The sequence below is a fragment of the Podarcis raffonei genome, chromosome 5 (genome assembly GCF_027172205.1).
Source record: "Podarcis raffonei isolate rPodRaf1 chromosome 5, rPodRaf1.pri, whole genome shotgun sequence".
In the NCBI taxonomy this organism is placed as follows: domain Eukaryota; kingdom Metazoa; phylum Chordata; class Lepidosauria; order Squamata; family Lacertidae; genus Podarcis; species Podarcis raffonei.
In genome coordinates, this window is record NC_070606.1 from 7,734,536 (window position 1) to 7,751,386 (window position 16,851).

Here is a 16,851-nt window from a genome sequence, read left to right on the forward strand (position 1 = left end):
TTCCTCCTCCAAAAACTCGGTGCGTCTTGTGGTCTGGTGCGTCTTATAGAGCGAAAAATATGGTAGGCATTTCTATTGCACTTTGAACTGCAGCTTAAGAGAAGCTGAGCCTTAGTGCATTTTGCTCAGATGAAAAATGCTGTAATTAGGGTTAATACTTGGAGTCAGGAAATGCCCGTGTGATGTAAAGGAAAATACGGCAAATTTAATACACTGGTCTCCCTTCTCATCTGCAGCAGCACCAAGTATAGAAACAGATTTTTCTGATTTATAGATTTATAGAGCGAAAAATACGGTATATGCCAAACTATCTGAACCCTCCCTCGGAAACGGTTCCTTTCCCTTTCCCTCCAAAAACTGCTGGCTCCACCCCCTGTCTGTCTTGGTAACCAATCAGAGAGAGGCTCTGGCCTTCTGGTGGAATTTTGAAGCACTATATCACCACATTCTGGTCTGGCTCAGCTGTCCATCACAGCCCCATGCCTCCCCATGCCAGGGTCTCGGTTCCAATTTTGGGCCCTTGGCCAGTTATTTATGAAGGAAAATCCTGCTCTTAAGAGGGCAAACCACATGGTGCAAATCTTGTGCACAATGGTCCATGATATGCACAAAGGAGGGCACCCAGAATTTCTTAGCATGATCTTTGGAATGTCTTGGACAGTTGTGTTCTCATTTATTCATAGATCATTCAGAGCACCTCAAGAAGAAACTTTCCCAATGTTTAATGCATTTCCATTGTATATAGCCTCCATTGTTCCACAGAATCTGAGAAAGTTGAGCCACTGGGGGGAGGAGAGAGAGGGAGAGAGAGAGAACGAGCAGGTGGCTGTGGTTAAATTGCATCTAGAATTTCATCCTTTTTCTGTGAAAGTTAATGTATGTTAGCCTACTGGACAGTCTCTGGAGTCTTGCATAGTTCCCCAACCCTCCACCCCATCCCCAAGCTCCAGCAAGGCTGGGAAAAGAAAAGGCTGACTTGCTGGGTTATCAAAGCCTTGACTGACAGCTTCCCTGTCTGCATATGTGATACACTATTTTTATCTTGATCCTGAAAGCTCAGTTTAATAGAAACTTGGCAGGTTGGTTCTGAGCGCTGGTTCGGTCCCGAAGGATTAACATTCCCACAGAAACCTTTGACTTCTCTTCCCATCCCCCAGGTCGCACATGAAAGCCTCTCCTAAATGCCTATAACTGGAGATTTGCCGATTGCCCAACTCCCCGTTCCATTGTTGAACTCAACATTTTCTCACAGTGCAGTCCTTCCTTATCAGCCTGAAACTTGTAAGGCTACCCGTAAAGTGACTGCCATTGTGCTTTCACCTCTCTGAAGGTTCCCTTTCCCCTCTCTTTCTCCAGTGCAGTCGCCCAAACAGCATTATTCAATAGAAACCTGAAAGCATATGGAAATACAAAGTAAACCCAAACAATAAGCAGTATCCAATCCATTAAAAATGATGAAAAAAATGTTCCTGTGGTATGATGGCAAAAATGCTTTTCAAAACCAAATACGAAAAGACCTTCGTTCATCTTCTAGAACCAGAAAGAGATGCAGTCACATGAGTTTCTCCGGTGCCACAGCTGAAATGGGGAAAACACACATGAAGAAAAGTAAGAGTTTTGTGTGTGGGAAGCAAGGCAGAGAGAACGTAGAGAGGAAAATAAACTAAGAGAAAATTACTAAAGTTACCGTATTTTTTGCTCTATAAGACTCACTTACTCCTAAAAAGTAAGGGGAAATGTGTGTGCGTCTTATGGAGCGAATGCAGGCTGCGCAGCTATCACAGAAGCCAGAACAGCAGGAGGGATTGCTGCTTTCACTGCGCTTCTGTTCTGGCTTCTGAGATTCAGAATTTTTTTTTTCTTGTTTTCCTCCTCCAAAAACTCGGTGCGTCTTGTGGTCTGGTGCGTCTTATAGAGCGAAAAATATGGTAGGCATTTCTATTGCACTTTGAACTGCAGCTTAAGAGAAGCTGAGCCTTAGTGCATTTTGCTCAGATGAAAAATGCTGTAATTAGGGTTAATACTTGGAGTCAGGAAATGCCCGTGTGATGTAGAGGAAAATACGGCAGATTTAATACACTGGTCTCCCTTCACATCTGCAGCAGCACCAAGTATAGAAACAGATTTTTGCTTTGAGGCTGGCTGCTATCATATGCACACTATTCATACTGTTCCTGCTGCTACTAGTACCCCCCCCCCAGCCTTATACTATCCTGTCTCAAAGGCAAACTGAGAGTGGTGTATATAGTGCCTTCCTTTGCTTATCTTCACAACAGACATGTGAGACACATCAGACTGCGAGTTAGTAGCCAGCCATGACCCAGTTAGCTTCACAGTTGAGTGGGGACTTTAAACTTGGCTAGTTCAGGCTTGCTGCCCCTTCAGCTTAGTCAGAAAGTTGTTTCTTTCTGTCAGGGACTCTGGTAACCTCTGACTGCAAACTGACAGCTGTGTGAGCTACCTAAGGCTTGTCAGGCCCGGTCTGAAAGGAAAGGGAATGTGTTCCCTAAGGTGCCCTGTACCAGCAAACAATATATCACTTTTGACATTTTTTTAAGCAAAAAGTATTCATTCAGAAACAGGGCAGTTCCAATCCAGGATCAAGGAGAAAGACCTTCCATTTTTTACTTTCAAACTGAACATGTGAAGAGGGCTTTAGTAACACAACCAAACCAACAGCTGGTTCTGAGCTATGACTCATATTGTGTCTTAGTTCGTGGTCATTATCTAGTTCATGGCTTATGGTTGTGAACCATACTGTTTTCCTACAACATGCTTGCACTTGTGTCAGCCAAGTCAACCTCAATCTTTTTGGCTTCTCGGGAGTTCACCCAGCCTCCTTTTTTGCTGTCTACAAAGGGATTGCAAAAGCAGGGGAGAGGTTAGGAATCAGACAGCCCACAATTCGGGCCAGGAGGCCCAAGCTGTACCTTGCATGACATAGCTTGCATGTTCAGTCTCCAGCTTAAAGGATATGAGGCAACCAAGCCGGAATGGACCTCTGTGAAAGCCTTTGCTGGCTCATACATTGTGTAAGTGTGTCCTACAGTAAGTGGCTAATAACAGAATGTGCAATCATAATAATAGAATACTTGCTTTTTAGATACATATTATATGAGGAAAAATAAGTCCCATATGTTTACATGACTTCCTTTTTATGATACAGTACTTTCTTTTATCCTTAATGGAACACAATTCCATTAATAGAGTGCCTTGTGGGAATTTTCTGCTTCAGTTACATGGCTTCATAAAACAGTCTTATTATTATTATTAATAATAAATAATTTATAGTTTACAAGCCTGATTTTATTCCAATCTCAGCTCAAGTGTACATTTTTCATGGGAGTATTTCATAGTGTATTGTATAAAGTGCTTTTTTAAAAAATAGGACATGCATTTGCTTTCCATATGGTTACTTTCCATATGGGCTAAGGTGCGTATAAAAAAAGGATACACACACACACACACACACACACACACACACCAGTCAATGGTGTAGATGCTCAAAGACAGATTGGGCAGAAAGGTCTCTTGCGCAAGCCTACTGTAATGAATCGGCACCATGCACGCAGGAGGCGCTGTGGTCTAAACCACAGAGCCTGGGACTTGCCGATCAGAAGGTTGGCGGTTTGAATCCCCACGAAGGGGTTAGCTCCCGTTGCTCGGTCCCCGCTCCTGCCAACCTAGCAGTTTGAAAGCACGCCAAAAAGTGCAAGTAGATAAATAGGTACTGCTCCAGCGGGAAGGTAAACGGCGTTTCCATGCGCTGCTCTGGTTCGCCAGAAGCGACTTAGCCATGCTGGCCACATGACCCGGAAGCTGTATGCCGGCTCCCTCGGCCAGTAAAGCGAGATGAGCGCCGCAACCCCAGAGTCGGCCACGACTGGACCTAATGGTCAGGGGTCCCTTTACCTTTAAGACCATAGTCCTTGAAACAAGAGCATGCTAGACCTTCTGTGATTGTTGGATAGTTTAATAATGAATAAGCATTGGTGCTTTTTTTACTACCCATGTTCTTTTCATATTATTGGTTTAACTGTTCTGGGAACAGTTTGTTTAAAAATAATGAACTATGTCAACATTCTGCGGGAAATGAGGCCATAAGGAGAAACAGTCTTTCTTCTTCCTAAGTATCCTTCTCTACCATGCCAGCATTGTATTCACATTCTGAGTTCTTATTTTTAATTCATAGGAAAACTTACGACATCCATAACCAAGAAGCAAACAATGTGTAAGAGAGTGACTGTGATTAGATCCATCCATGGACATCTGTTGCCTTATATGACAGGGAGAAATTACGTGTGCAAGTCATGCAATAGACTCCTGGCCATGGTGAATTTCCAGAAGGTCTGCAGAATTTCTGACCCAGCACAGCTCCTCAGATGGTGCCACTGCTCATCTCCCTTTCTGACGATTTGTGGGGCAGACTCTCCCAAGTGTTCCTATTCGGTTCATGTCCAGAGACCTCACTGCTCTAGGCTGTCACTTTCCCAGCTCCCCTTTTTGTAGCTTAAGGCCTCGGTTGCAGCAACTGACTTCAGAGACCTCGGGCTCCTTCTAGGTAGATTTGGGTAGAGCACGCAGTGGCCTGCTCTGCATGTGGACTGACTTTCCCTTGTGAATTTGAAGCAACATTGTCAAAATTGCAGCCCTTCTCTTTGATTGCCCAGTAGGTGGTGTTTTGTTTCATCATGGCAAATAGAAACATAATAATCACTGCTATGCAAATTCTGAAACCACACGCACAAAGCCACAACCTTACCTTATAATTAATGGAGCAGCCAGATTGATCCTGTTACGGAATATTGTGTGACACTTCAGACAGCTTTTTGCCAAGGCAGAAACCTGAGTGAGGAATTGAGGGGTCAGGGAGGTGGGGGGCATAAAAGGATTTCAGTGACACTAGTAAAATCCCTCTGCAGGGTTTTACACATTCTTTGCATTCCACCAGATACCAAGATGCACAAGAATAAGATTCAATAGTGTGATAACATTTCTTTTTAAAAAACAACAAAACTTCACAACCTTCCTCACAACATTGTGTCCTCAGCCGTGGTCTGTAATCAACACTTTTGGTTACAGAACATAATTGAAGATGCAGAGTCGTGCATCTCAATAGCCCTTATTATTATTATTTTAATGCATAAATAAAAGGTCCGTATAGTTAAAGCCATGGTTTTCCCGGTAGTAATGTATGGAAGCGAGAGCTGGACCATAAAGAAGGCTGATCGCCGAAGAATAGATGCTTTTGAATTATGGTGCTGGAGGAGACTCTTGAGAGTCCCATGGACTGCAAGAAGATCAAACGCATCCATTCTTAAGGAAATCAGCCCTGAGTGCTCACTGGAAGGACAGATTGTGAAGCTGAGGCTCCAATACTTTGGCCACCTCATGAGAAGAGAAGACTCCCTGGAAAAGACCCTGATGTTGGGAAAGATGGAGGGCACAAGGAGAAGGGGACGACAGAGGACAAGATGGTTGGACAGTGTTCTCGAAGCTACAAACATGAGTCTGACAAACTGCGGGAGGCAGTGGAAGACAGAAGTGCCTGGCGTGCTCTGGTCCACGGGGTCACGAAGAGTCGGACACGACTAAACGACTAAACAACAATGCATCAATAAAGCCATTACACCTTTAATCTTGTGCACCTTTGAGACTCTGTCTCTCCCTGTGACTGGTGCCTTCCCTCCTTCTCTTTTTCCGCTGGAATCCACCAAAAGCAAAATGTGAGGCAAGCCTGGAGATTCCCGCTCAGGTGAAACTTCTGAGGGCTTGCCAAAAGTAGAATGGGTTTCATTGTAGCAGCAATAACAGCAAGTGGCTTAAACATGTTTCTGCTGAAGGCAACACATGTTTTTATAAGCAGAGACTGCGGAGGATTTAAATACCTGAGTTCTCTTTTCAGTGCATACTTGCCATCCTCCCAGGAGAGCTTCACCCATTCCTCATGCCGTCATCAGGCAGGAGTAAACTGCAGATGTGAAGCCCAGTGAGATGAGAGTCCCAGACGAAAAAACCTGTTCATACATGTAGCCCTCAAACATCCACTGCCACTGGCTGCTACTGCATTTTATTTCAGAAGAATTTAACCATTTTTTCAGGAAAAGCAAAGAAGAGTGGAAGGGAAGAGGGTGAGCAAAACAAGGGAAGACTTTTTCATTTTACGATGGTCCTGATTTTGCAAGTTTGAATTATGGCCATTTATTTTTAAGCCACAAGTGTTACTCAAACAATTAAGAAACACCTTTTCCATAATATTCAGCTGGTGATCTGTTTTGATTTTTGTGTGGTTTTTATTGCATTATAATTGTTGTAAATGGCTTTGATATTTTATATGAAATTGCAGTACACAAATATTTTTTAATAACATGGACACATAATAAAAGTTACAGATAGGTAGCCGTGTTGGTCTGCCATAGTCAAAACAAAAAAATTTTTTCCTTCCAGTAGCACCTTAAAGACCAACTAAGTTAGTTCTTGGTATGAGCTTTCGTGTGCAGAAGAAGTGTCTGAAGAAGTGTGCATGCACACAAAAGCTCATACCAAGAACTAACTTAGTTGGTCTTTAAGGTGCTACTGGAAGGAAAAAAAAAATTTGTTTTGACATAATAAAAGGTTAGCTTATCAATAATGGTAACTACCTTCTTTATTTGACAGAGGCCCTATGCGCAGGCAGAAATTCAAATGATGCACATTTTCATAGCAGAGGAAAGCAGTAGCTGTTGAATTTCTCTCCCTTGGTCAGCTTCTATCAGTTTAAAAATATTTATATTTGACAAATTTTTCTAGGTTAAAAATGCCATTTTCATTTTCTATGTTAAAAACCCAACTACCTTTAAGAATCAGTCTTACATATACAAACCATGATGATCTCTTGCATTTTTAGAAGTGTTTTTAAATTTTAATTTTCTTTTAAGTCACAGAGTCACATTCCCCAAGTATGCAGAAGGCATCCCCTTATTTTGGGGTGGTCTCATTTGCGTGTTCAGACCCAGAGACCTCCCCCCTAAATAAATTCAGACAAGACTCAAATTTTAGTTTGGGTTTTTGGCAGAATTTAGGCCACAACTTTATTGATTACAGAAGGTGAGTGGTTACATAGGCTCTGGTTCGACTAGCTCCCTGCACCCTTGCAGGCAGTGCTGACCCAGAGCTCTATCATAGGTCAGCCAAGGGTGAACACCTGGGTAGCTGAAAAGCCGGGAACAGACTATGCTCACCACCCAGATGCTCCCCTGGACTCAGGCACGGGCACAAGCCCCTCTCAGGGGTTGACCAAACCAGTTGAGTCCCTGGATTCCTTTAACGGAATACTCTTCACATAGGGATGGTGAGACCATTCTCCCATCCCTATCACCTTGAACCATTGCCTATCCGCAACCTTACAAGTTGTAATGATTTGCTATGCAGCAGGTGAAACTCAAATGGCAACAGCCAGTCAGCCAAGTGGGGAAATTCCTGCCGTGCCCCTGTCCCAACGACACACGACACATGATGGCATAGCAAGCTCAATTGCACAATGCCCTAAAATTAGGGAGAGGTGGGCAGGTGTTCCGATGCACATGCTGAAAGAAGAAGCTCTGGGTCACGTGCATGGGTATATATAGGTCCCTTGATCCATTTAGACTGCACCCCATTGGCCAGATTGAACCCAACATTGAGGGACCTACCAATAGGGTGTTGTGGCTGTGCAATATACCCACCCACAACACAGGAGGCCAGTCTCCAGGTCTCACCGCAACACATGCCCTCTTTTAGGGAGGACACAATTTCACTTACAAACTAGTTCATCAGTCAAATATTTGTAACAATGACTATCTGCTAAGTGCTCAGCCTCATTCTTTGTGGCATCTTGCATTGCATCTTTGGTTGTCTCTGGAGCTGAAGGAGGGGAGGACAGAGACTGAAGAAAGAGCTGTGAGTGCAGGGGGCCGCTTTCCCCATTCTTTGGACCCTGGGGGAAACCCAACATATCTGCTGCACCTGGAGCAGGGTGTGGAGAGTGAAGCTGAATGGGACACAGCTGTGGGCAGCCTGAGGATGGACCATCCACCTGCACATAAAAAGCAGGTCTAGAGGGAGAGACTAGAGTGACGTCCGCTGTTTAGAGAGACTCTTCTCATTGTGAGCTGAGAGTTTGTTTGGACTCTGGGTGAGAACCTGTAAACTCAGAGGAAGGTTATGTCAGAAGGGAAATGAACTGATATTGATAACTTTGTATTCATGTCACATTTTTATATGTAACTGTGTATTGTTGTAATATTTTTGTTCTGTCAGTTGTTGCTTCAGTTTTCCACACACCGCTTTTAGAGACATTTCTAATATATTAAACAGAATAGAAATCAAATAACCCATCAATCAATTAGTTGCCATCCTTGTATCGCTCTTGTATTGACATATGCTTGGAAGGATTTGCACTACAATCGTAAATCAATTTTAGAACAGTTTTTTTATGGTGTTGCTGAAAGAGTTAAAGAAATGATCATTTTAGGAGAGGATTCTCTGTCACTCAGCCACAATTTCCATGACTCCTTGGCAATTAAATTGTTTTAAGGCTGCAGTGCAGATGTGAGTCAAAGCATCAGCTGACCATCTCTTGATTAATGGTGTGTGTTTTGGAAGTCAGATGGCAATTACAATCATCATCAAAGTATAATTTTAAAAGAATTAATAGTACATCTGCAGGTTATTAGCATAATGAACAGTCAGAGATCATATCCTCCAGTTTGGAAATCTACTATATTCCTGCCCTGTCATGGGCTCAGTCCAAATGGAAAGCAGCTTACAACAACCCTTCAGTGTAGTCTGATATTATCCTGGGCCTGTTGTTGTTCAACATCTTTATAAACAACCTGGATGAGGGAACTGAGGGGATGCTTATCAAATCTGCAGATGCCACCAAACTGGGAGGGGTAGCTAATGCCCCAGAAGACAGAATTGGGATTCAAAATGACCTTCACAGATCAGAGAACTGGGCCCAAGCTAAAAAATGAATTTCTAAAGGGACAAATATACTTCTACACTTAGGCAGGAATAATCAACTGCACTAATATATGATTGGAGAGACCTGACTTACCAGTAGTACATATGGAAAAGATCTAGGGGTCTTAGTAGACCACAAGCTGAGCATGAATCAGCAGTGCGATACAGCAGCAAACAAGCTAATGCTATTCTAGGCTACATCAGCAGAAGTCTAGTGTCCTGATTAAGGGAAGTAATAGTCTCACTCTATTCTGCCTTGGTCAGACCATACCTGGAATACTGTGGCCAGTTCTGGGCACCACAATTTAAGAAGGATATTGACTAGCTAGAATGTGTGCAGAGGAGGGCAACCAAGATGATCAAGGTTCTGGAAATCAATCCTTATGTAGAACAGTTAAGGGAGTTGGGCATGTTTAGCCTGGAAAAGAGGAGACTGACGGAAGAGATGTGGCCATCTTCAAGTATCTCGAGGGCTGTCAAAGGGAAGATGGAGGAAGCTTGTTTTCACGTGCTCCAGAGGCTAGGACCCGAACCAATGGCTTCAAGCTCCAAGAAAGGAGATTCAAACTGCGGGAGGCAGTGGAAGACAGGAGTGCCTGACGTGCTCTCGTCCATGGGGTCACGAAGAGTCGGACATGACTAAATGACTAAACAACAACAACAACAATTGACAAGCTGGAATGTGTGCAGAGGAGGGCAACCAAGACGATCAAGGCTCTGGAAACCAAGCCTTACAAGGAACAGTTGAGGAAGCTGGGTATGATTAGCCTGGAAAAGAGGAGACTGAGAGGAAGAGGAGATTATGATAATGATAAATTATTTATTTGCTGCCCAACTGACTGAGTTACCCCAGCCATTTTGGACGGCTTCCACATTGATAAGATAGCCATCGTCAAATATCTCAATGGCAAGATGGAGAAAGCTTGTTTCTCTTGCTCTGTAGGGTAGGACTCGAACCAATGGGTTCAAGTTACGTACAATAAAGGAGATTCCAACTAAACATCAGGAGGAACTTTCTGACAGTAAGAGCTGTTCGACAGTGGAATGGATGTATTTCTCCTGCCTGAAATACAAGCCTGTGGTTTCTTCTTGGAAGGAAAGATTTCCGAGTAACATTTTGATGAGACAGGCTTTGTATTCACCCTAACAACATAAACTACACAAGCACCATACGGAATGAATTGGAATATGAATTCCTAGAAGCACTGGATAACTTGCCATGAAGGCATTGCGGAAAATACATAAAGAGAAGAAGGTGATGTTAGAAGACAGCCGTGTGCATAATCTTCTGCAGTCATGCAAAGACCACCTGGGAGAGCTCATCTCCTTTGGTGAACCTCTTCTTACAAATGGAGTGAAAAAATCCAAACACAACTTCACCGTCCTTGAGGAAAAGGGATTTTGCTGAAACAAATACAGTGGTACCTCAGCTTAAGAACATAATTCATTCTGGAGGTCCGTTCTTAACCTGAAACTGTTCTTAACCTGAGGTACCACTTTAGCTAATGGGGCCTCCTGCTGCTGCTGCCACGCCACCATCGTGTGATTTCTGTTCTCATCCTGAAGCAAAGTTCTTAACCCGAGGTACTATTTCTGGGTTAGCGAAGTCTGTAACCTGAAGCGTCTGTAACCCGAGGTACCACTGTATTAGACCCAAACCTCCTTGCCAGGACTGTTGAGTCCTGGGCCTTTTTAGTCATTTCCATAGTCCACCTCCCCTGCTTGGGGGCCAATTAGCACCCAAAGGAGACAGCTGAGTAAACTGGTATTTTTTTTGGGGGGGGGACATTTCTGGACCTCCTCAGTGGTATGATTTATTAGGGGAACTTTAGTTTTGCTTTTGGAGCAATGTTGACATATCTACCTGGGCAAGGGAAGAGTTGAGGCTGTTTCTTCATGCCTATACATGCCTTTACATTTTTGAGCACTACATCAGTGCCATAGTTAGGGGGGGCAGGGGGCTAGCTGGGTTTTTTGCCCCAGGTGAAGCCTCCAGAGGGGCGCTATTGACCCAGGAGAAATAAAGCCCAGTTTTGTCCCTGCATAAATCTCAGGCCTTCCTATGGTCTGAGCCTTCTTCCTCTTATTCCAGGTTGGACTTTTAACATTGGAGAAACTGAGAAAAACCAAAACTGACAGATTTGTCTACTTTTACCTATATTGCTGGTCAAAATGTGAGAACTTTTTGTTGAATTTAGTATTGTTTTAAAAATCACTTCTTTGAATTTATAGCGTAACAGTGCAATATTCAAATATTGGCCAATGAAGAGCTCCTCCGTCTTATCCAGATTTATATGAGTATCATAGTGGGCAAAATTGCCATAACTTTTTTTTAAATGAGCATCCCACCTGATCAGAGATAGCTGGCCATCCACATTCCAGACAGTTCACAGCGCAGGGCTCAGTTACAGGAAGTATGCCTGAAGCCTAATGTAGCTTGTCCCCCACAACGCCTGTGGGAGAGCAAAGTATGTTGGTCAACTTGATGCACACAGAGACCTATAAGCTCAGCTTACCAGCCAGGCTAGAGGCCTTGTGCCTGTTGTTTCTTTGTAAGTGCCTTAAAGGTAAAGGTAAAGGTTTTTGTTTTTTTACTTTCGCATGCCAGGATATCCAAGGCAGGCAAACAACAAAACAAAACAAAACAGAACCACCTCCCTTCGTTGCAGTGGAGTCCTGACTGTATTTTGAGACTGGCTCAGTCTCCTGCATCTCAGACTATTACAGTGGTACCTCAGGTTAAGTACTTAGTTCATTCCGGAGGTCTGTACTTAACCTGAAACTGTTCTTAACCTGAAGCACCACTTTAGCTAATGGGGCCTCCTGCTGCTGCTGCGCCACCAGAGCACGATTTCTGTTCTCATCCTGAAGCAAAGTTCTTAACCTGAAGCACTATTTCTGGGTTAGCGGAGTCTGTAACCTGAAGCATATGTAACCTGAAGCGTATGTAACCCAAGGTACCACCGTAGAGGGAATGGAACTGGTCAACAAATGGACCATCTCTGAAGGCAGAGAAGGGTTTTATTTATTTACTTAAAATAGGGACAAGACTTCTGCAGAATAAAACTAGATAGCACAATATGTATATTTTTAAGCTGAAAGGAACAAGGATTCCCTCCCCCCCCCCCCGCAACTTCTGCAGTCATTTGGAAGAAGCCTGGGGTGCCATGACTTATAAGGCAGGGTGGAGCGAAAGGGGTCCTGTTGTGAGGCAACCACACGCAGCAGCTCTGTCGACAGCAAGCCAAGGTTTTAAAAGAAAGAAAAATGTGGGGTGGGGGGGGGGGAGTTGCTGCCTGTATCACTTGGGCAAGCCTTCATCCCTCCACATCTGTAAGAGGGATTTAGGACGCCTTTCACTAACCCAATATTTGAGATGAATTTTCTCACTGGAGAAATGCTGGCTGAATTCTACAGAAGGTCCATCTGAATCTGTCTGTCTTTCTGTTCAATGCAGAAACCAAGCCGGAGCGCACAATAATATATCTTTTCAAAGCAGTGTTATAACTGATGACAGTTTCTCCAGGCTCTGGGAGATTTTCACTGAGACTAACCTGCTAAGTTTCACAAGGTACATTTCCCTGGGCTTCTCTGAAGGAGCAGCAGAGAGAAAGGAAATCTTTTGTTTACCTATTATTTTAAAGGGAGACAGAATACCACACACTCCCTAGGCACCTGGCAGTCTGTAAAATAGGCAGCCGCATGCTTCATTCATTCATTCCTTCATTTATTTATTTATCCATTCATTCATTGTTAACAGTATTTAGCAGAGCAACTGAGAAATAATCCAGTGACACAAATTAACCTAAATATACAAACAAGCACCTCTGCCTGCATCTTGGATGATCAGAGGTAGTGGTGGGGAGTCTACAGTGAGGGGGGGAGTATTTGATCCCCTGCTAAATTTGCCGGTTTGCCCTCTGACAAAGAAATGACTAGTCCGTAATAGGGACACAGGTGGCGCTGTGGGTTAAACCACAGAGTCTAGGACTTGTCTAGCAGTTTGAAAGCCCGTCAAAGTGCAAGTAGATAAATAGGTACCGCTCTGGCGGGAAGGTAAACGGTGTTTCCGTGCGCTGCTCTGGTTCACCAGAAGTGGCTTTGTCATGCTGGCCACATGACCTGGAAGCTGTACTCCGGCTCCCTCGGCCAATAAAGCGAGATGAGCACCGCAACCCCAGAGTCGGCCACGACTGGACCTAATGGTCAGGGGTCCCTTTACCTTTACCTTTATTGTAGCTGTGAGAGACAGAATAACAACAGGAAAAACCCCAGAAACCCAGGAGACAAAAGTCAGAGATTATAATGAGTGAAATAAGTATTTGATTCCCTATCAGCCATCAATCAGCCCCTATCACTCATTATAATGCACATCAATCTCTGATTTTGTCTTCTGGGTTTCTGGGGGGGGGGGGTTCCTGTTGTTATTCTGTCTCTCACAGCTACAATAAACCTACCATTAAAATTATGGACTGGTCATTTCTTCCTCGGAGGGCAAACCGGCAAATTTAGCAGGGGATCAAATACTTTCCCCCCCTCACTGTAAGTGAGCCTCCTGGCTCAGCTAGACTGCCCCACCCTCACGTCACAGTCTGGGATGATGTTGACAGTTTTAAAAACGAAAACTAAAAAAAACCCAAAAAACCCTTTGCCCTTATGAAATTGTTTCTTTGCTTCTGTAAAGAAGCGATCCCACGAGGGACTTTGTTTTTGTTTTTTTTACTTTCGCATGCCAGGATATCCAAGGCAGGCAAACAACAAAACAAAACAAAACCACCTCCCTCCATTGCAGTGGAGTCCTGACTGTATTTTGAGACTGGCTCAGAGTCCTCTGGAGAGCAAGCAAGCTTTGAGCCATTCCCTAAATGTCTCCACCCCCACCGGAAACAGTTATTCCGGCTCAGATTCCAAAGGGGGTGGAATTCTCCCTGTTTGCTGCGCTCTGGTTCAGAGTTTGGGGCTGCGGGAGAAATTGTGCTGGATTATCAAGTGGAGTTGATAAGGCCTGGCTTGCCATCGGATTCCACGTCAAGTGAAAATTCAGGGTTTTTCTAGGAGCTTTATGCTGGGGGGGGAGGTGAGAGATATGAAGCGAATAAAACATTTCAATTGCCAACATTTCTCAGGGAATGTGGGTCCATGCATTCTGTATCTGTGTACTGTATGTATGTGTGCATAAATACCATGTATACATTGATTATAGTCTATCCTGTATTTATTGTGGCCTATGGTGGAAGTTTTTAATTTTGAAATTTATTTCATAAAATTGTTGTGTTTTGGTGTTTTATAATTCCCCCTCTGTAATCTGCCTTGTGAAGGCAGTGTGTGTGGAACAGCCTTTGGACAGAATCCTTTATTTAAACTGAGGTTTCAGTTTCCAGTTGAAACAGGAATAAATTGCTTCTGTTAAATCATTTAGGACAGTGACATGTTTCTGGTGTTAATTTCCAAAGCATCAAAATCCCAGCTAAGAAGGTGAAGGTGAAAAGATAGTCTTTTAAACTAGGAGCTACAGTGGCTAATTTGTGGCCACTGAATACCCCCCTAAGCAAACTCTAGGATGGTTTTAGTCATTTCTGTTCAGGTAGGAAAACTGGCACCCAAGCTGCTGCGTTAGTTTGCTACTTGCCCTTTCCTGCTTTCTTAAAACATAAGGTACAATTCAGAAAGGAACGGGAATATATGTTATCATGCATGCATGACCTTAGGCTCAGAACCCTACTTTATAATTTTTACTTCATTCTTCTACACGTGTTTATAGTAGGTTAATATAACCTAGAGCCTCTTTGCCCTGGGCAACCCTATTCTTCTGAATGTAAATTGTTTTAAATTGTTTCAGGATTGCATTTTTATATGTGCTTGTATCCTGCTGCCCTGGAGCCTTAAGGTGACAGATTGGTAAGTTAATATTATTAATCACCACTACAAGTATTATTAGGGACGCGGGTGGCGCTGTGGGTAAAACCTCAGCGCCTAGGGCTTGCCGATCGACAGGTCGGCGGTTCAAATCCCCGCGGCGGGGTGCGCTCCCGTCGTTCGGTCCCAGCACCTGCCAACCTAGCAGTTCGAAAGCACCCCCGGGTGCAAGTAGATAAATAGGGACTGCTTACCAGCGGGAAGGTAAACGGCGTTCCCATGTGCTGTGCTGGCTCGCCAGATGCAGCTTCGTCACGCTGGCCACGTGACCCGGAAGTGTCTTCGAACAGCGCTGGCCCCCGGCCTCTTAAGTGAGATGGGCGCACAACCCTAGAGTCGGACACGACTGGCCCGTACGGGCAGGGGTACCTTTACCTTTTACAAGTATTATTAATTAAGTATTTAATAGCTAATTAATATACCACTGCCGAAATGGCTCCTAAGCAGCTAACCACTATAAAATCACCCCATAATTAAAATACACAACATTAAAACATCCTTACTTAAAATATAATAAAACAATTTAAAAAATAAGTGTTAAATGTAGTTTTAAAAATAAAACCACAAATTCAATTCAGCGGAATCCTTGTCTGAATAATTGTGTATTAAGGAGCCAGTAGGGTGCCAACACTAATGGGGCCTCCTCTTTTGTTTCAGCAGGGAGATGCTGGACCTCCTGTATGCAAAGCAGATGCTCTACTACAGCTCTTCCTGGGAAGCTTATCAGGAATTACTTGATAAGGTGGTCAGAAGTGACGGACAAGAATTTCTGAGACAGTGTGTCATCCAATACTCATCTTTCCCTACAATGGAGAGCACAAGACAATGTTGGATGCGTTCTTGGTCACACTGTCCTGGCCAATGTCCCATATGAGAGGAGCATAAACCCTTCTATATTCACTATAATCATTTGTGATATACTGCACTGTGGTGTAAACCACTGAGCCTTGGGCTTGCCGGTTAGAAGGTTGGCGGTTCGAATCCCCGCGATGGGGTGAGCTCCCGTTGCTCGGTCCCAGCTCCTGCCATCCTAGCAGTTCAAAAGCACACCCAAAAAAGTGCAAGTAGATAAATAGGTACCACTCCGACGGGAAGGTAAATGGCATTTCTGTGTGCTGCTCTGGTTTCACCAGAAGCGGCTTAGTCATGCTGGCCACATGATCCGGAAAAACTGCCTGCATACAAACGTCAGCTCCCTCGGCCACTAAAGCGAGATGAGCGCCGCAACTCCAGAGTCGTCCGCGACTGGACTTAAATGTCAGGGGTCCTTTACCTTTTTACAGTTACAATGCCTTTTGACAGATAAGTCAATATGGGGAGGGGAGTTCTTTTGGGGGTAGAAAGTTTGGAAACCACTGCATCCAGAAACATATACTTCCTTCTCCCTTTAAATCTTTTCTAATCTGAGTAATGGTACCCAATTTATACTTCACAGTTACTTTTGAGAAATTCTAATAGCACGGCATGTCTGAGAGGATAAGCTGATCCTTTAAAAAAAAGAGAGAGGATTTTAAAAAATCTGGCTCTTATTAACTAATGCGCTTGCCAAAGAAAACTAAGTGTTCTCATTTTCTGAGAACAACTGGAAAACATTCTTTCTCCTGCTGCCTTTTTGCAGTTCAGCTGCTTTTGTTGGGGAAGGTATTGTTTTTATTATTTTGCGCAGTAATGCTAAATATATTTCTTTGAAAGACTAGCCTCAAGGTCTGTGTCAAAACTCATCAGCACCTCTGCGTGTGTGCGTGTGCGTGCGTGCGTGCGTGTAAAGGCTACACCTTTCTGGAGACTGCTCAGGTGTGGCAAATCAGAGTGTTGGACTCAGACTGGAGATACTTTAAATTTCCACTCAGGCTGGGACTATGTGAGTTCCACGCCATGGAGGGGGGGGGCAATCCTGTGCCATGTTATTTCCTTGTACCTCCCCCTGCTAGCAGCAAGGGATTTCGAGCATGA